A 20,259-nucleotide genomic window follows, 5' to 3' on the forward strand; every position below is an offset into this window, starting at 1 on the left:
AAAAATATTTCTAATTATATCTCCCTTTTTTTGCCCTCAATTCCAGCCCATTAAAGGAAATCACAGAGGCAACAGGTCACAGAATCTGAAAGGAAAGGAAACGATTAGAACCTGGAGGGGGCTTTCAAAACAATGAAGTCGGGTGAATTTGTACTGATTGAATGCCTACTGAATGCTTCAGTTGTTTCAGCTGAACATTACTTCTGTGTGTGTTCTTGCAGAACTAACCAACCAACCAACTAAGCAACCTTTCCAATATTAACCAATCAAAAAGTATTAAGTATCATATATATATATATATATATATATATATATACATACATATACATACGCATATATTTAGGCATTGTGTTAAGCATTGGAGATACAAATTCTATGTGGCAAATACCATTTGTCACTGTTTTACTTAGGAGACCCTGCAATGGGAGTAGAAGGCTGAATGGATTGGAAGTGAGGTCGGAGGTGAAGTGGTGGGAGGATAATATCCCTATTTCAAGTCTGGCCTTATTCATTGTGACAAAAAGGACCTGCTCTATATAACATATGATTTATATCAGTATAAGAAGCTGACTTCATTTATTTTTAATTTTAATTTTTATTTAATTAATTAATTTAAACTATTTTTCTAGGGTTACTGAAGCTGCCTTTATACATGGCTGTGGAGTTGGTTGGACCTGCGCCCAAGTCTCCTCTTCAGCACATTCTTGTGAGTAACTTTAACTATTTCATTTCAGCTTCCCTTTAAGACAGTAAGTAATTTTTGTTTTTTCTTTCTTTCTTTTTTTTTTGCTCATGGTACACTATTCTTTGCGATGAGTTATCATAGCACGGTGAACCTTTACGTTAGTATAGCAAACCAGCAGGTTGTATTTCCAGAAGTCACTGTATTCCAGAAAAAGTCCTAATGGATTATGACTTCTAATTCTATTGCTCGTGAGCCCCTATCCAGTGTGTTCCATTTAATATCAATGAACCTGCTGATATAAACTTAGTTTTTAGAAAAGAGTATTTTTTTTTTAAACCCTCACCTTCCGTCTTGGAGTCAATACTGTGTATTGGAGTGGTAAGGGCTAGGCAATGGAAGTCAAGTGACTTGCCCAGGGTCACACAGCTGGGAAGTATCTGAGGCCAGATTTGAACCTAGGACCTCCCATCTCTAGGCCTGACTCTCAATCCACTGAGCTACCCAGCTGCCCCCTGAAAAGAGTATTTCTTAACAACTTATAGCAGAATAGGAATTAGAAGACAATTTTCCTAACTGGACAGTCTCTGAGGAGAGACGGTTCAAATTTGAAATACATAGGTAGTGAGACTTACATATAGGGAGCACATGGAGTCCTCTTTTTCTTTTCACAGATTTCCCACCACATTGACTTCTGGGAGTAGCTTTAGTGATGATGAATCACTACCTTGCTTATCTGGGCTAGTTCCTCACTAGACATAGCTCTTGCTGCTACCAACTCTGGTTGCAGATGGGACCAGTGATGGTTCTTTTTGAACTTCTGAAAATCAAAAGATCATAAGTTGGTCAATTCCATCTTCAGAAACTTTTTCATCTAAACTCAGAGAAGAATAAACACAAAAGAGAAAAACAAACAAACCAGAGTTCTCTGTGTTCATGGATAAATGGCAGCCAGATGGGAAGATAAGGCAGTCATTGTTGTTCCTCCTACCTGGTGGCTTACAGAAGTCTTCCTCACTGGAAAACATCCAGGAAAGAAATCAAGAGTCTATTCAAACTAATTCACACTCTATTCTGGATCTGTCTGCCCTGCATTGCCAGTCTTTGCAGCTCCGTAGCTGATAAGAAGACTTTTTGTCTCTGTATTTCAAGTCCTTTGCAGCAGCTAGGTGGTACCATAGTGGATAGAGTGCCAGTCTTGGAGTCTGGAAGACTCATCTTCCTGAGTTCAAATCTTGCCTCAGACACTTACTAGCTGTTTTACTCTGGGCAAGCCACTTAAACCCTGTTTACCTTAGTTTCCCCATCTGGAAAATAATCTAGAGAAGGAAATGCTAAACCATTCCAGTATCTTTGCTGTGAAAACCCCAAATAGGGTCACAAAGGGTTTGGCATGATTGAAAAATGACTCACTACCACCAATAAGGAAAGTTCGAAGTTCTTCACTGATGGTCCATTGGACGGATTGAAGCCAGACATCAAATATTTTATATATACAATGAAGGAGGGAGGGCCCCTTTGTTGTATATGCAAATAGACTACAAGCTTCCATGAATTTGTTTGAAATTTTGGCTGCGTATACCCCGACACACCCCAAGGTACTACATGGGCAATATTATGGAAGAATTGAAAAGCTTGAATGTGTGTAGTTTCCCTTCAATAAGAACAGCTATTTTTTGGAGTGTTGTGTGAATTTGAAGTCTGACATGTTTTTGAAGTTACTGTTTACATGTAATAATGAGAGAATTTTATTTCTTTGCAATTACTATCCTTTTCATATTATATAAAGTGGGTAAACAAAATTTATGTTAAGCACAATTATTTATCAGTTTTCTTTTACCTGTATTAAAAACATTTCTGAATTTCATGGCACACCTAATGAGCTATGGCATCCCCTTTGAGAATTATTGCTTTAAGAGACTTGCTAACCCTGCCCTGGGAGAGGGCATTTTCTCACCCAGAGATCTCTAATTTAAAAAATCACAAGTCCCGATTCTCTCAAAATGTGCTAGGGTTTGAGGATACAAGGGCAAAAAAATCATCTCTGTTCTATTGGAATTTCCTTTCAATGAAAGGTTAGGGGAGGTAACAAACATTTATTAAGTACCCATTTATTTGATTCTCACGACAACCTTGGTATATAATACTATTATTAGCATCATTTTATAGTTGAGGGTACCAAAGTAGTAAGTCACTTGCTCAGGGATACACAGCTAGTAAAAATATGAGGTAGGATTTGAACTCAGGTCTTTCTCACTCCAGGATGAATGCTCTATCCACTGTATCACATAGTTGCAAAATATACCCAGATGAATAAATCTCCCTCTATTTTCTAGCCCCAAATGCATGAAGATCATACTAGTAAAGTAATGATCTGTATTATTACAGTGTAGAGGAGGAAGAAACATTTGGTATGCCCATCTTTGAGTCAGCTTGCCAATGGGAAATCAGAATGCCCAACTATCAGTCTTTGAGGGATCTGTTATCTTTGGACCAGGGACCGTTACATGTGCAATTGTTTTCCTGGTCTGAGAACCCCACAAACACATTGGTGTCTAACTGACTAAAAGCTAAAGCCAGTATAGGAAATAATTTCATTTCCCTTATTTCATTGCTGGTTTTGATGTAGTTTATTCATATAAGAGTTATTGATGGAAGTATATTAAAGGATGTTAAAAATGCTCCTAATACTGACAAAAATGGGGAATTCTGAGAAATCTGGAAAGTCCTTTAAGAAATAATACAAAATTTATAAAAAATAGAACCAGGAGAATGGAATTCATTTAAATTTCCCCCCATGAGAAAAAATGGAATTAGACTCAATCAATAAACATTTGTTAGGAACCTACTATGTGCTAGGCTCTGTGTTCAACGCTGGAGAATGACAGGACCAAGGAAGATCCCAGTGGAGATTTTTAATGACTGGAAAGTTGGTATGGTATTTTATGCACTGAAATGAATGAATTTAAGAATTAATAGTTATGGAATAAGTTTAGTTTTATTGATGTTCAAGGTTGAATTTTTAATAAAGTAATTAATTTTAAAAAGGAGAAAGAGTATTGAGAAACCTGTAATTTGTATCTTGAAAATATTTATTTCCAATTGTTGCTTGGTCTATTGACTGAGATCAAGTGTGAAAATAGATACTCTGAAAATTCCTTCTTTGTCCTAAAAGAAAGTCAGAAGTCCTATGATCATGGATTTGGGACTAGAAGAGACCTTGTTTTTGCTCAGTTATTTCAGTTGATGTCTGATTCTTCATGACTCCATTTGGGATTTTTGTCAAAGATTCTGGAGTGGATTTCCTTTTCCTTCTCTAGCTCATTTTACAAGTGAGGAACTAAGGCAAACAGGGTTAAGTGACTTGCCCAGGGTCACACAACCAGGAAGTGTCTGAGGCTAGATTTGAACTCAGGGAGGAGTCTTCATGATTCCATGCCCATTGTTCTATTCATTATATCACCTTGCTGCCTTAAGAAGGGACCTTAGGGGCTATCAAGTCTGACTCTTTCATTTTATAGATGAGAAAATGTAGTCTCTCAGATTAAGTGACTTGCCCAAGGTCACCCAGTTAATAAGGATTTTTGGCAAGATTTAAACTCCTGTCTTCCTGACTCCAAGTTCAGTACTTTATTCTCTCTGCCACCTATATAACCTTACCATGATTTGCTGGAAACATGACCTACAACTGGCCTAAATTCTCCTAAATATTCATGGTCCTCTTTCAACCTCAATATTTTTCATTTGTTTTTATGCAAGTATGTATTTATATATATATGGGAAAAAAGGAGAAGAACATTAAATCTGGCATCATACTGTCAGCTGTTGTCCATATGGAAAAATTTAAATTGTCATGAAAGCCGGCCAGTTATGAAATGTTTGAGAAAGATTAAAAAAAAATCTCATTTCAAACATATGAGCAGTATGCTCAAAAATATAGTGTTGGACTGCCCTGAGAGCAGCCCTCAGTGTAATTTCCAAGTGTCTCTCCACATGTCATTGTTCACCAAATCTAACAGTGCAAAGAGCAATGAAATGTATTTTGTGCTAGGGGAAAACGTATAAAGAGAGAAGCTTTCCAAACAACCACAACAATTTCTTGATACCATCTACATGCTCCCAGATGTCATTGACTAACATTAATTGGAGTCATTTACTAATCTCCAAGCATTAGGATGGGCCATGCCAATACAGTGGTCAATGATTGTATATTTGGCTGACATGGAGGAAAATCTTCTCTGACAATCTCAAATATCTTGACATTAATCATATTATGGTCTTGTACAAGATTTGTCTCATTTCAGGAGAATATAAGCTTCTTGAGGTCAGGGACCGTTTCCCTTTTGTCTTTGTATCAGTCATCTAGCATGAACCTCATACATAAAAGGTGTATAATAATTTTTTCTTGATTGGATAACATGAAGGATTTATTTCAATATTCTGCTGATAGAAGAGTTTGTAGGAAAAATCATTGTGATTATTGAGACAGAGCTGAAAGGGACCTTTGAGAGCCTGAAATCTTTCCTAATACCCTCGTTCCTTTCATTCTCTCCAAAGACCTTATGTCAATAATTTCATATAGATTTTGTGCATGTTTATAGGTGAAAACATTATCTTCTTGAGAGCAGAGATTATTGTATTTTGGATATTGTGTTCCTGGAATCTATCACAGAATCTAGTATATGATGGGCACGTGATAAATGCTTAGTGTTCTGATCTAGCCCTTTAATTTTACAAATGGAGAAATTGAGACCAACAGAGGTTAAGTGAGTCACTCTTGGTCACATGAGGAATAAGAATCAGGCTCAGAATTTGAATCCAGGAACTTTGATACCAAACAAAGGACTCCTCCCAGAACTACAGGTTCTTTCTCTAGAGGCAATCAGAATGGATCACACTGGTAGAACTAATACAATGCAGTTAAATGGATACTTTGACCTTAGGGACCTGGGTTTTCTGAATTATTATAAAAAACAAGCTGTTAAATACCACTAGTTGTTGTTCATCCCTTTTGTTTTTTTAAGAGGACCAATGACAACAGAGGGGGATGTCTTGACTTGTGCATGGATTGGATTTCAGTGAAGAAGAGTTGCACAAAGTCATCCACTTCACTCTTTCTTCCAAAGTCATTGAAGTTCAGTGGCAAGACAAAAGTCAGGATGACTGGTGATGGCCTGGGATGCAATGGATTACCTTGGCATCTTTGATGTTTGACTAAGCTCTCAGCACTCTGCTGAAACTGCTTCTCATTCACCCCTTCCATTGGGGAAGTCTTTGCATGACCAGAATAGACGTCCCCCTAACTCACCAATGGATTTGAGGCTTGTAAATGATCCTCAACCTGGTTTAGCCAATCTGCCAAGCTGGTTTGCTAGGGTGTAGCTGCTGTGCATACTACAGCTAAATGCCATTGATATTTATGATAGCTAAACAGTGATAATAGCTAGCGTTTCTATAACACTTTAAGGTTTGCAAAGCTTTTATAATTTTACAAATTACAACATTACACTTTTACAATGATCATATTTGATCTTCACAACAACCCTGGGAGGTAGGTGCTTTTTTTTATTATTTCCATTTTCTAGAGGAGAAAACCAAAGCTGAGAGGGGTCAAATAATTTACCCAGGGTCACACAGTTAGGAAATGCCCAAATCAGGATTTGAACGCAAGTCTTCCTTTCAGTGTAGAATCTATTCAGTAGGCTGATTTTCTCCCTCAATTATAAGTAGTGCCTTCAATATGCAGGCATCAACAACTAGCGAATTCAATTGTAGTTTCTAGATTTCTTTAAATGCCTAAATAAAGATAATAAATAAATGATATAATAAATAAAAAAAAGATTTACTGACCCCTTTTAAAAGGTATAGAGTAAAATGGCAGTTGTCAAATCCTGGGTGGGATTGGTCTGAATGCATTCTGCATGCCTATAAAATTAGGAAAGATTTTTTTGGTCAGGTAAAACTTATCTTGGAGCTTATTTGAGTATCACCTTCAATGAATTTCCTAACTTTTTCTTGCAAGAATTGATGTGTTTCTTGGAAGCAGATTCCTGATATTATGAAAATGTTCTACCATTGAAGAGGTTAATGTGCTATATGGAATCGACAATCATATATTCAGTGCTTATTCTAGGTAAAGCACTCTGTTTGGTGCTGTGATTCAGAGACTAAAATTAATAAGAAGGAAAAAAATGGCACAGCGGAAGGCGTGTTGATTTTAGTATCTGAGAATCTAGGTTTGTATCCTGGCGAGGCCACCTGTATGAACTCCACCTTCCTGGGACTGTTTCCTCCTCTATAAAATAAGGAAATTGAATTGGCTAGTCAATGTGGTTCCTTCCATCTCTAAAGCTATGGCCCTAAGGACACAAACTACAAACCTCTCTGTCAGCAAGACATTCCCTTCTGGTAATAGAAGTTCCTTATGGAAAGCAGAGGATCAGAATTTAAAAGCTGAGAGCAAACTTAGAGGTCCTCTAAATCAACCTCCTCATTTTAGAAATGAGCAAAGTGAGAGCCATCGAGTCACTGCGGACATCGTATTGGGTATTTGAAAATCCATCTCTGCCCTAGTCAGTTTGTACCTTTGGACAACTCACCTAATTTTTCTTTGCTGCATTTAAACAAATCTAAACACTAAGAAGATCAGGTGTAGATAATTTAATAAGAAATGATGATTCTACAATACATATTTACTCTCTTAAAATGGGAGGCATGTTTAGGCTTGTTTTGCTACTTGATTCCCCATGTTTGATAAATGATAGTTGACAAAATGGTGTATTAGCATCAGTCTCTATTTTCTTTTGCAATAATCTGGCTTCACTCATCAAACATACTGTACAACAGATTTTACAAACCACAGGAAAACTGGCACTGGGTTGGAGTATTTTGCTTTACCAAATGAAATACTGTATTTACTAAAGCTGAAAAGAATGTTTTTGATCTTGTTTCAATAAATTTCTGGCCCTGAAAACAAATGCAAAGGAAATGTTTAAGCATTAGGCATTTGCTATAGGTAAAATATCGTATGCCACTCAAGTAGTCGGGGAGGATGCAGAGGTGGGATGCAATTAGAGTCTATTTTTCCTCCTTAAAACTTTCCTACCTGAGAGCTGTTGTGATGATGTATGCATATATAGCGAAAGACATAATTGAGGAATTCGATTTCAAGATTGCTGCTCGGAAGGTATCAGACAAAAGTTCTGGGGCTGGGTTGAGCTGCTGAACACATCTCTAATTTATGGTGGCATGAGAAATGTTATAGAAATGCGTGTAGCTAAAAATGTCTGGGGCTTCAGACTTAAACAATCATAGAAACCAGGTCAAGTTAGATAGATATAAAAAATGCATGTGTATCTGTGACAGTTAACTGGTATATGCACATTAGGCAAGCTATCAAAACGTACCTTGTACTTTGGCTGTCTCCTCTAAGGTGTACCATTGGATATTTGCATTCTAAAATTATGGAGATGTTTTTTTTCTTTAATTGATAGGTGTATTGTTCCATTAGGCTTCCTGGAAAATACATAGTATGTAGAAGCATACTTAATCAGAAACACCATGTCTGTATAGAACCCAGAAATGTTGTTATCAACATTAGCATCAGTGGTGCAGTACTAGACTTTTTTTTTTAAAGAAGCAACAGAGCTCTTGTCTCTGAAGTGAAATACTAACATACTAATGTTCTTATTTAGCATATATTTGCATACCAAATTCCCAGAGCCCTAATTTGAAGTAAGTAAAGGAAAAAGAACACAACCTACTACAATTGCATTCAGACCTTGATATTTAGGAATGGCACAAATATCACATTTTGAAACAATTAATTTGTTCATCTTCGAGATTAAGAGAAAAGGGAGTAAATTTTGCATGTTGAGGGGAATCAATTGTATTGTGTTGTATATTGAGGGAGGGATGGAGAAAATGCTGGGGGAGGAAGAGAGAGACAAAGATAAGTGAGAGGGAGAGAGAGGGAGAGACGAAGATAGAGACAGAGACATAGAAACAGAAATAGGGGGGAGCTAGAGACAAAAATAGATACAGAGACAAAGATAGACATAGAAACAGAAATAGGGGGAGCTAGAGACAAAAATAGAGACAGAGACAAAGATAGACAACAACAGTGCAGGGCACCCGCTCTGGCTAGAATAAATGTCCCCAAATTTGACTTCCTATATCTTGCTTGATATGAAGCCATGGTCTAAATGGCTCTGAGAATAAATATAATCCAGTGAACATTTATTAAGTACTTACTGTATGCAGGGATCTGTGCTAGGTCCTGGGGATACAAAAAGTAAATTAGTCCTCATACTCAGAATGCTTCCATTATACTGAGGAGTGGGGTTCAGAGATTCACAGAGTGCATATAACATGCCCAGAGCTATATAAGTAGATGAGTATTTGAGAAAAGAGGCAACTGTTCCAAGTGGAGTGAAGATATCAGTGAAGACTTCACAGAATTTATGGTACTTCAATTGAATCTTAAAAGAATATAAAAGGCAGGGGGTGCAGCTGGGTGGTTCAGTGGATGGAGAGCCAGGCCCAGACACAGGAGGTCCTGGGTTCAAATTTGACCTCAGACACTTTAGACAAGTCCCTTAACCCCCCATTGCCAACCCTTCCCACTCTTCTGTCTCGGGACCAATACACAGTATTGATTCTAAGCTGGAAGGTAAGGGTTTAAAAAATAAATTGACCTGGCCAACTCAATATGTCCTATAAGCAAGGAGTGATGTATCTATTCATCAGTGAAAGCACACTTTGAAATGAACTGGGTAGAAACTCCCTGAAGGGAAGAAGAAGACTTCCATAGCCAGGAGGGACTCCTTGGCAACACATTTCCCTATGTGTATGTTTCAATTCTTGCTATAAGTTTGAGTCCACTCTCTACAGAGACCATTCATGCTCAAGAGAAAGAGGGTTCCTTTCATTGAGGGGAATGAATGCCTTATACCCCTCATTTTAAGTTTGAGTCTATTCTTTCCAAAGACCAAGTGTGTATAAAAAAGGGAAAGTGTTGGGGTGATATGTTTTGTACTTTGTTTTTTGCTAAACCTTCTCAATAAATAGCCTTTAATAAAAACTCATTGATATTGGGGAAATACAACCAGTTGATCTATACAGGGGAGTGAGACACAGCTTTAGAAAATATAACTCCTATGGATTGTCCTTAAAACTCAGAAGGGTTTAATAGTCAGTCTTCTTCGTTTGAAAACTACCTTTCTGTTCATGTCATTTCAAACAGGCAGCAGAAAAGGCACCAAGTAAGAGAGAGAAAGACAGAAAAAGACAGACAGAGAGATGGAGGAAAAGGTCTGTATTATGAGCTCTTTACATTTTTGTGTCACGTACCTCTTTGTCAGTCTCATGAAGCCTATAGACCTCCTTCTCATAATGTTATTTTTAAATATATAAAATAAAATACATAGGATTATAGAGGAAACAAAAAATATTGAAATAGTTTTAATTTTTTTTAAGTTCATAGATCCCGGATTAAGAATCTTTTGCATTCAAGGACCTTAAAATCTAATGGGGAAGAAAACAAACAGACCAATATGTACAAAAAAGCTATATACAGAATAAGAAAAGGTTTTAAAATTAAGGGATACTCAGAAAAAGGTACCCATGGAAGATGAGATTTTAACTGGGACTTAAAGGAAGTCAGGGAAGCCAATAGGTGAAGATGAGGAGGGAGAGCATTCCAGGCAGGGGGACAACCAGAGAGAAAGACTTTCATTGGGAGATGAAATGTCTTGTTTATTGAACAGCAAGGATGCTAGTTTCACAGGATCAAAGAGGTATAAGAAGGCTGGAAAGGTAGGTGGGAACTAGGCTATGTAGGGCTATAAGTGCTAAACAGGATTTGGATTTGCTCTTGGAAGTAATAGAGAACCACTGGAGTTTATTGAGTAGGGAGTGGCAATGATTAAACCTGTGCTTTGGGAGTGGAAGGCAAGATGGATTGGAGTGGGATGAGACTACATACAGGCAGGTAGACGGACTGGTGGGCTATTGAAAAAGTCCAAATGTGAGGTGATGAGGGCTTATTGTACCAGAGAGATGGTAAGGTCAGAGAAGAGAAAGGGGGCATAATTCAGCATATATGACCATACAAATCTTGGATATTTGGTTTAGATCAACCTCGCCCTCCTTGTATTTATCTCAACTAATTCAATGTGGTAAAGTCACTTGGCAAAAGGTCAACTGTATGATTATTTTGTAGAGCACTGAACCTGTTGTCAGGAAGACCAGAGTTCAAATCTAGACTTAGACACTGACTGGGTAAGTCATTTAACCTGTATTTTCCTCTCTTTCCTCAGCTGTAAAATGGAGATAATAATAGCATCTACCTTCCAGGGTTTTTTATTTTGTGAGAATCAAAAGACTTAATATTTGAGAAGTGCTTAGCATAGTGCCTAACACATGCATGGTAGGTGCTGTGTAAATGGATGATGATGACTGCTAAAATAACATTGTGTTAGTCTTAGTGGAAGGGACATTTGGCTTTCCCTTTTACATCTATGTGGAATTTAGGAATACTAAACAATATGAGAAAGGTACTCTGGTGCCACAGATTTCAAATGCTAGCATTTCCATCAGCAGGAGAAGTTTAGCAGTTTGTGACATTGTCAATCAGTTAATCAATCAGCAAATGCTTATTGATCTCCCACTGAGTGCCAGGCACCGTGGTAAGCTCTGTAGGGGGTTTAAATAAGTATTCCCAGCCTCTGTGCTTAAGGAGCTAATAATTGAGATGAATTTTACATTAACTTCACCCTTCACTTATTTATTTGTGGCTGTGCTTTGTAAAACAGGAACAAAGAATTCCAGTAAGAAACATTTTGTTCTGTGTTCAAAATTTGCCTCCTCTAGCAAGTACATTATTCTTGAAGAATCATGAAACCCCCTTGACCTCTCCATTTCCTTGAATTTCCTCAGTACTTCCCGATTCATTGTTTTATGTTGCTGCATCGAATTCAGTGAGTGGAAAAGGACCTTGGAGACCAGCAGTCCTAATCTCTTCATTTTAGAGAAGAAAACTGAAGCCTAAGCAAAACCTAAAGACATGTAAAGGGTTTAATGATTTATTGTAAGGTTACACTGGCAGTTTGTGTCAGAATAGGGACCAAACTCAGAAATCCTAGGCCAACACCTCATTATACCACAGTTCTATCTGCGTTTCTCCCCACCTCCAACTAGACTGTAAGCACTCTGAGGAAAAGCACGGGCAACACCAGCAGGCTTCTTTGCACCTGCCCCACTCCCAACTCCCATGCTTCTTGTCTTCCTTCCATCAGCAAGTTCTGGAACTTCCTTCTCTAGCATCTCGTACTTGCATTCTCCTCTCTCCTTCTCCTCCCCTCTCTTCTCCAGATAATATTCTCCACCATATAGCTTAGCTTTAATGCAAATCATTTTCCTTTTCTCTCTTGGCTGATATCCAGAGACCAGTCTACAATCCCATAGTTTATATGAAGGTTTAGTGTTACAGGGGAAAAAAGGGGAATTACAAGCAAATTGACCCCAGAAAATGACAAGGTACACAAGTGTTGGCCATTTGACTACACCTGTTTCCAATGCAGAAATGTTAGCAACAACTGGGAGCTGTCCACAGCTGAAGCGTATTTGGAGGAACAAGGAGGTCAGAGTTAGTTCCTCATGTTCAAGTTTAAAAGTACCTTATATCACTGAACCTGACACATTGGGCTTGGCTCCCCTTTGCTCAAGCTCAGGACATGGTGGGGTTCCATGGACTTGAGACTTATCTCAGGCTATATTTTTGCTATTGGAACTTACTGAAACCTTGATTCCTACCAATTCTTTGAGTCAATGGGTAATCCCCCTTCATTGGTCCCCTATTTGCTTTGAATTTCATCCTAAAGACTCAAGTAATTGATAGCCTGTTCTAATTGACCAGCCTTTTATTTCTACCTCATGAATCCCAGACTTATTTAGACACACCTTGCTCTTCAGGTATTCTGCCCTGCAAAATCTTAATTGATTCCTTGGTAGAATTTTGACAATAACCTTTGGCTGCTTTTTCTCCTGTCCCCAACCTTCACCAAAGCCAGAGAAAATAGCATACCAAGGTCTTATTTAATCCTTATCCTACCTGAAAATTATAAGCATTTTTTTTTCTTGAGCTCTCTCTTTTTTTCAGGATTGTCCATATTATTTCTCATCACTTTTAGGAACTAGTTTCTGCAGAGATCCTAATCCTAACACCAACATAAAGGACAAATTTTCTAGATCAGGTCTACAGTCAATTGGTCTACTCTGCCTAGACTAACTGGATGCTATAAAAGCAGTGAGGCAGTGGATACAGAGTTACACTTAGAGTCATTAAGTCTTGGATTTGAATCTTGTCTCAGAAACTTAGGTCATTCTTGGCAAGTCAACTTAGCTTCTCAGAATCCCAACATCCTCATCGGTAAAATGGGAATAATAATAGTATTTTTCTCTTAGGGCTGGATTGTCTCATAGGTGAGGATCAAATGACATAATTTATATTGAACAATTTACAAATCTTAAGACATTAAATCAATATGGGGTATTATTAATCTGGGCTACATTCTATTAAAATCAAGTTGTTGTCTGACTCCACCTTTCTAGGTTTTGTTTCCCCATCTGTTAGTTCTTGGTATGAGTGGTTGAAATATGTGACAAATACTTTTCTCCTATAGCTCCTTTTTTTTAGAAGAGCCCTTTCTCTGGGGCTTCTAGACTGAATGGAACTTAATGCTCTCCACTGCCAAATTCAAAAGGTCATGGGAGTAAAAAATTAGAGCTAAAAGTGGACTTAGGGATCATTAAGTTAAACCATCCTCATTACACATAAGCAAATCAAGGCACATATAGATTAAATGTCTTGAACAGGATCATATAGCTAGTAAATTCTGAGGTGGGATTTGAATCCAGATTTTTCTTACTCCAGATTCAACAGTCTTTCCATCACATCATACTATCATGTTATCTGGTTAAAGACCTAGTATTTGCCCTCATCTCCCTGAAGCAGAACAACCCTTCTTACCCTGGGGTGCCAATCTCTCTTCTGGTCATTTTTAAATTCAGTGATGCTCATTTCAAATCCTGACTCTATTACTTGCCACCAATGAGAATGTGGACAGGTAATGTTGTTTCCTAATATAAAGAGTAGGTCAGATGGAGCAGCTAGGTAGCATAATGGATAGAGTTTCAGGAGTCAGGAAGACCTGGGTTCAAATCTGACCTCAGATACTTCCTAACTATGTGACTCTGGGTAAGTAACTTAACTCTAATTGTTTAGCCCTTGCCTTAGAGTTGCTACTAAGACAGACAGTAAGGGTTATTTTTTTAAAAGTGGAGGTTGGACAAAATAATCTCTTAGGTTTTTTCTGGTTCTGAATCTCATGATCCTACTCCTTCCTGCAGATCTTGGGACTCAGATGCTTAATGCTCTCTCTTGCCTTCTACTCATCTTTTTGTCCTGGGTGGTGTCTACCCAGGTGCTCTTTTCAAGTCATTTTTTCTTGTAGAATATAGCATCCGTAAGCAAGAAAAGGGAAAATATCCTCCTTTTACCTATATGTTATGGGCTAACAATGGCTACATGTCCTTTTACTTTAGATCATATCCACACAGGTCAGAAGGGTGCTACATCTTTATCCAGTCTGTTGCTGACTATCATGGGGTTAGAGGCTTCTTTTGGCAGAGATTCCTTATCCAGAGATCTGTATTTGGCTCTTCCCTGTATGATAAAGTTACCTTCTCCACCCTATTGCATTGACATCTGGTCCCATCTCCTTTCCAGACAGCATATGGCCCTAGGATGCTAAAGCTACATTTCCCTAGTCTTCCTCTTTAAGCCTGTATTTCCCACATTGCTTTTGGGGCAGGTATCACCTGAGGCTGACACTGGTCAATTTCTTGATCTGATGGTTCTCTCTACTGAACTTTCCTGGCTTTATGCTCCTGAGATGTAGTTAATTAATACTTGGTGCCACTCCTTGACATAGCTGCTGGTTATACATGCTTCCTTTCTCTCAAGATATTTCTGCAATGATTTCTTCTCTTCTCTAGGGCAATGGTTTCCTAGAACTCATATTCACTGTCAGAAAATACCCTTATATCCCAATAGAACATTCACAGCTACTAAGTGTCTGATGTGTGATTTGAATCCAAGTTGTCCTGACTCTAAACTAATGCTCTATCTGCTCCTCCACATTGCCTCCTTCATTTGATCCATTGAAAGCCGTGAGAGCTGGACAGAAAGGAAAACCATGTACACATGTACGGATATAAATATGTCCATATAAACATTTATGTATGCATATATGAAAAGTTTTTTTTTGTAGATATGCTTCTGCCCAAAGACCTTTTCTTCATGTTCACTCTGCTTTTTGCTCTTTCCAGTTGTTGACATTTGTAGACTTATAGACCAGCTTTACTACCCTGTTCAAAAATCTTTGATGACCCCCAGTTGTCTCCAAAGTGATTCTCAGTCCCTTTTTTTAAATCATGAAGAACCCTTTCAGAGTCAGAAGAGTGTTCAGACTCTTAAATGAGAGGAGTTGTATTATGTGCAAGCATTGATTAAGATGCTCCATTATGATATATTGTCCTGGAATGAACCCTGGAATTGAAATCCAAGATTTGTTTCAGATCTTGGCCTTGTTACCAACCAATTGTGTGCCTTGGATAAATCACTTCTATTCTCTGATCCCAGCTTCCTCATCTTTAAAATGGTGGGTTTAGACCAGATGACCTATAGAATGGCTTTTCCAATTGCCTGATGACAAATAATTACTATATAGAGAGCCATATAGGTTAACTTCCTTAATGCTACCAAAGGAATTCGTATTTCATTAGTCACAACATCATCTACATTATTCATGCTGGACATTTTGTAATAACTAAACTAAGTTAGGAATAAGGACTTGACTAGTGATTTCCTTGATAAAAGATACTTCTAGGTAAGGAAACTTTTAATAATTGATAGGTGATTTTATATACATATATATTTTTTGTTAAGTGGTATAGGGAGGGGAGAAAGGGTGGGAGATTGCTGGGAATTTTAATATAACAAACTAATTAATTGATTAAAAGTATTTAATAGCTAACATTTATATAGCACCTACTATATACCAGACACTTTACAAACATTATCTCATTTGATCCTCATAATCACCCTGTGGTATAAGTGCTATTATTCCCATTTTATAGATGAAGAAACTGGAAGAGATTACATCAGTTGCCCAGGGTTATACAGCAAATAGGTATATGATGCTGAATTTGAACTCAATTCTATCCTGATTCTGAGATTGGCATGCTATCCACTATACTACCTAGCTGCCTCTAGATAAACAAATCAGGGTCTTCTTTGCAACTAATAATATTAGAGAGGGTCAGCTAGGTGATTAAGTGGATTGAGTTTTGGGGCTTGAAGTGAGGAAGATTTTATCTTCTTAGTTCAAATCTGGCTTCAGATACTTCCTTTAGAGATCCATCTAGAGGTCTCTCTGAGGGTATGTGGTCCACTCTGTTCAGGTGTGATAATTTCAGTCAAATAATGGAGTGAGAAGTACTACGTGTTCAGTCCCACATGAATAGGCATCACATAGCCACTCTGCCATGGCATGAGGTTGGTTTATTTTATAGGTTCAGTGAGTATATGCTTTTCTGGCACACAAGCAATTTTCTACATACATGTTTCCATAGAACTTAACAACAACTGTGTAGCTTAAGGAAATGTGAATGAAACATTGTTGCTATAGATGAATGAAATAAACAGGGTGATCTGGAGGTTAGTTCTCCCTGACCTAAGGAGAATCATTGTTACTTTTGGTCAGTTTTCACAATCAATCACAATTACTTAGGAGATGGATAACAAAACATTTTGTATCTAAGTACAGGGTTAGAAGGTAATTTGAGACAGACAAGATTTGGGGTTTTCCTCAATTTACAAGTTCTAATTTTCTTGTGTTACTTTAAAGCACCTGGTAATGTTGCCTAGTTTCTGTCTTCAGTGGAGTGTGTCTTGAAGGTGATTGATGTTCTTGGCTTGCCTGGCTTGTAATGGGAGTGAATGTAACTCTGTGGAAATGGAAAGGAGGGGGAATAATGGGTAATGATCTTTAGGTTTTAATTCTCTGAATGTAATCTTTTAAGGTAATAGTCTGGCGGGATTAAGGTGGGATATATGTTTATTCTGTAAGTCTTTGCTCTTACATCATTTCTTTTGTATTGGAGAGAGAGCAATAATCATCCATTAGTGAGAGAAAAGTTAAAGAGAGAGAAGTCACAGAAGGGGATCACTGGGGGCCTAATTTTGGGGGGCTGCAAGGCAGCCCCCATTTCCCAAACTCTGACTTTGTCAGTCAGTGAGAATTTGATGGCTCCCAATAACTTCCCAGCTAAATGACCCTAGGCAAGTCACTTAACCCTATTTGCCTCAGTTTCCTTATCTGTAAAATGAACTGGAGATGGAAATGGCACATTACTCCAGTATCTTTGCTTACTTCACCATCTTAGCTACTCACCATCCCTCTTTTTCTAGTACCTTTGCCAAGAAAATTCCAAATGGAGTCATGAAGAGTCAACCCTGACTGGAAAATGATTGAATAACAATAAATCTTAGCTCCCTGGGAGCACTGAGAGACTGAATGACTTATTTAGGATCACACATCTGGTGCATTATCAAAGGCAGACCTTTTGTTCTTCTTGACTTTAGGACTCACTTTTTGTCTCCAACCCTCTGCTTCCTCTTGGTTCAAGATCAGGGGATTCTACCGATTCTACTATGTAAACACGTGATATCAAAAGTCAATTTCCCTCTCTATATTCTGCCCATTGAAAAATATCAATGTTTCGTCCTTCTTCTGGATATCCCTTCCACAAACTACACTTACTTCTTAGTAGATATGAAATAAGAGAATCAATAAAAAGTAATCCTGAATTGAAATATATAGACTGTGATTTTCATGAGGACAGGTGTTTCATTTTATTAAAATAGTCTATTTTCGTCTCTACCTAGCACGGTTCTCTCTATTTATTATATATTTCACAAGTGCTTGTAGTTGAGGACAGGAAGCACTTCCTCTATTAGTATAGCACAGCATATCATTGTACAACTAAACTTGTGGTAACATAAGATGAATCTCTTTTGTTAGACTCTGAGGATGCCAGTATGAAGATGAGTTGAGTGCCTGGTGTTCAGAGGAATGCAGCTACTTAGAGAAGCTAGTTATTCCCTACTTGGTTAGAAGGCATCAAGGTGCTGATGCTGGTTTTAGCGAGTGTGTCTTGGTGGAAATGGATCCTAGTTATGGTGAAAACAAATAAGGAGAGAAATTTCATGTTGTGTGAGTTGGCTGATGGTGGTTCAAGACAGCTGAGTATGCCCATAAGGAAAGAGAGTATGACGATGCCTGAGAACTTGGACCCCTGGCAATTAGGCTAAGAGCACTGTGTGTGGTGGCTGAACTGTTGTCTATGAAAGCTTGGTGAGTACATGGCTCAAGAAAGGACACAAGGTGTCTGGTTAACGCGATTTAGGCTGTGTTTTGGATTCAAGTGTCTCCTTGGCATGTCTACCAATTCTGAGAGAAGAGAAGAGGAGTATCTATTAATAAGACTCACACTTACATGAGTTATCTAAATAAGCATTTTTTAACTTCCTATCATATCTTTGAGGCAAAAAAGACAGATCTATGTAGGATGGGAAAGAAGAGAGTGTGGCAAGTATGAACAAGCTTGTGATGTGAGTTATCTAAGCTTGAGTTCGAGGATGTATCTGTAATCCTTAACTCTAGAGGGAGTGACAGGTACATGTGGGCTGGGACTCAGGAGATCTGGGTTCTAGTCCTCATATTGCTAGTGATAATAATAATAACAATAAAAATTAACAATACCAATAAGTAGCACTTTTTGGTTTGCAAAGCACTCTAGAAATAATATCTCATTTTTACTCACACAATAGCGTCAGAGGTAGATATTATTATCATCCTCATTTTCCAGATAACTAAACTGGAGGTGGAAGTTAAATGATTTGCCTAGGGTCACCTCAATAGATAGTGGCTGAGATAGAATTTGAACTCGGGTCTTCCTGATTCCTGATCTAGTGCTCTATCCATTACACCATCTGGTTATTTTTCTGAGTGATCCTGGGGAAATCCTTTTCTCTCTCTGGGACTGTTTTTTCATTTGTAAAATGTAGGGAAGGGATTTGATCACCTACCCTCAAATCTGTAATCCTATAAAACTGCCCAAGACTCTGGAAAATAAATTCAAGCCTACCCAAGAAGTCTGTAATAAAAGGAAAGAGCTGCAGACTCCAAAATATTCATACTAGCACTTTTTGTAGTAGCAAAGAATTGTAAACAAAGTAGATGCCCTTTGGAGAATGACTAATTGAGTTGTGGCACATAGATATAATGGAAAGAAATAATGAATATGATGAATACAGAGAAATATGGAAAGACTTTGGTGAACTGTTTTGCTATGAAGTAAACAAAATCAGGAAAACAATATACGCAATGACGTCGGTGATGAAAATGGAACTGATGACAACAAAACAATGGAAATTGAATGCTATGAAATTATAATGACCATGCTTGTCCCTAAAGAAGAGACACGAGAAATCACCTGCTTCTTTCTGTGTAGAGGTGGGGGGACTATGAGCGTGGAACCTTGTATATAATGTCAAAATGTCTTCCTCTATTGGTTAATTTTGTCTATCTTTTCCCCCTATGTCCAACATCCCCCCCTATTATTCTTTGTATCCTGGGTGTTTAGTGCAATGCCTGGCATGCTGCATTTAATAAATGCTCTATCATTTTATTATAGGGGATGGCTCTTGTGGAAGGTAAAGGGGAAATATGGATGAAGTAAAAACAACAGGTTTTAGAGACAAGCAGTTGGTGCAGTATAAAGGGTGCTGGGGCTAAAGTCAAGAAGACCTGAGGTTGAGTCTAACTATGTGACCCCGGTAAAGTCATTTAACCTCGTTCTATCCCAGTTTCCTTCTCTGTAAAGTGGAGATAATAATAGCACCTATTTCCCAAAGAGGTTGTGAGGATCAAAAGTTTCTAAAGCACTTTGCAAAGCTTAAAATGGTATTTAATATTAACTGCTATTATCATTATTATTAATATCTATCAATAAAATTTTATTTTAAACATTAAAAAAAACATAAACCTGCTATCCTTTTTAAGATAGGTGAACAATGATCTATTGATTGGATGATTGGATTGATTAAATGGAGAAAATAAACATTGGGTTAGACTGTGGAAAATGAAATTGTAAGTATTTCTCCTCTGTCTTGAAGCAGAGAACTCATTTCCTCTTGAGGTCAGTTGTGTTCAGTCAAGACCTCCTGGCCACCTAAGGCAGTTTTCCTGTGTAGACCCCATCTCTGTTTATTTTTTTTTTCAGATTACCATTAGTAGTGGGCAAATGGAATTTTCCCATGATATATCAGCTTCATTTTTTCTTTTGGAATGGCTGTTGATATTCATTGGCTTGTTAGAGCAAAGCTATTCTTCTCAAGCCTGGCAAAATCATTAGGGTAAAGATGTACATATTGAACCAAAGAACTCCCA

The 20,259-nt window shown here is 37.8% G+C and overlaps 1 long non-coding RNA gene across 1 annotated transcript in view; it reads left to right on the plus strand.

The window, feature by feature from the left end:
* The first annotated feature begins 618 nt into the window (after positions 1-618).
* LOC130457078 (uncharacterized) overlaps positions 619-20,259 on the plus strand; it is a 52,154-nt gene continuing 32,513 nt past the window's right edge. Inside the window, exons 1-2 of the long non-coding RNA XR_008916074.1 lie at positions 619-706; positions 9,927-9,994. This is a non-coding gene — a long non-coding RNA (uncharacterized LOC130457078). The remainder of the gene's footprint in view (positions 707-9,926; positions 9,995-20,259) is intronic.

The sequence above is a fragment of the Monodelphis domestica genome, chromosome 2, assembly GCF_027887165.1.
Source record: "Monodelphis domestica isolate mMonDom1 chromosome 2, mMonDom1.pri, whole genome shotgun sequence".
Lineage (NCBI taxonomy): Eukaryota > Metazoa > Chordata > Mammalia > Didelphimorphia > Didelphidae > Monodelphis > Monodelphis domestica.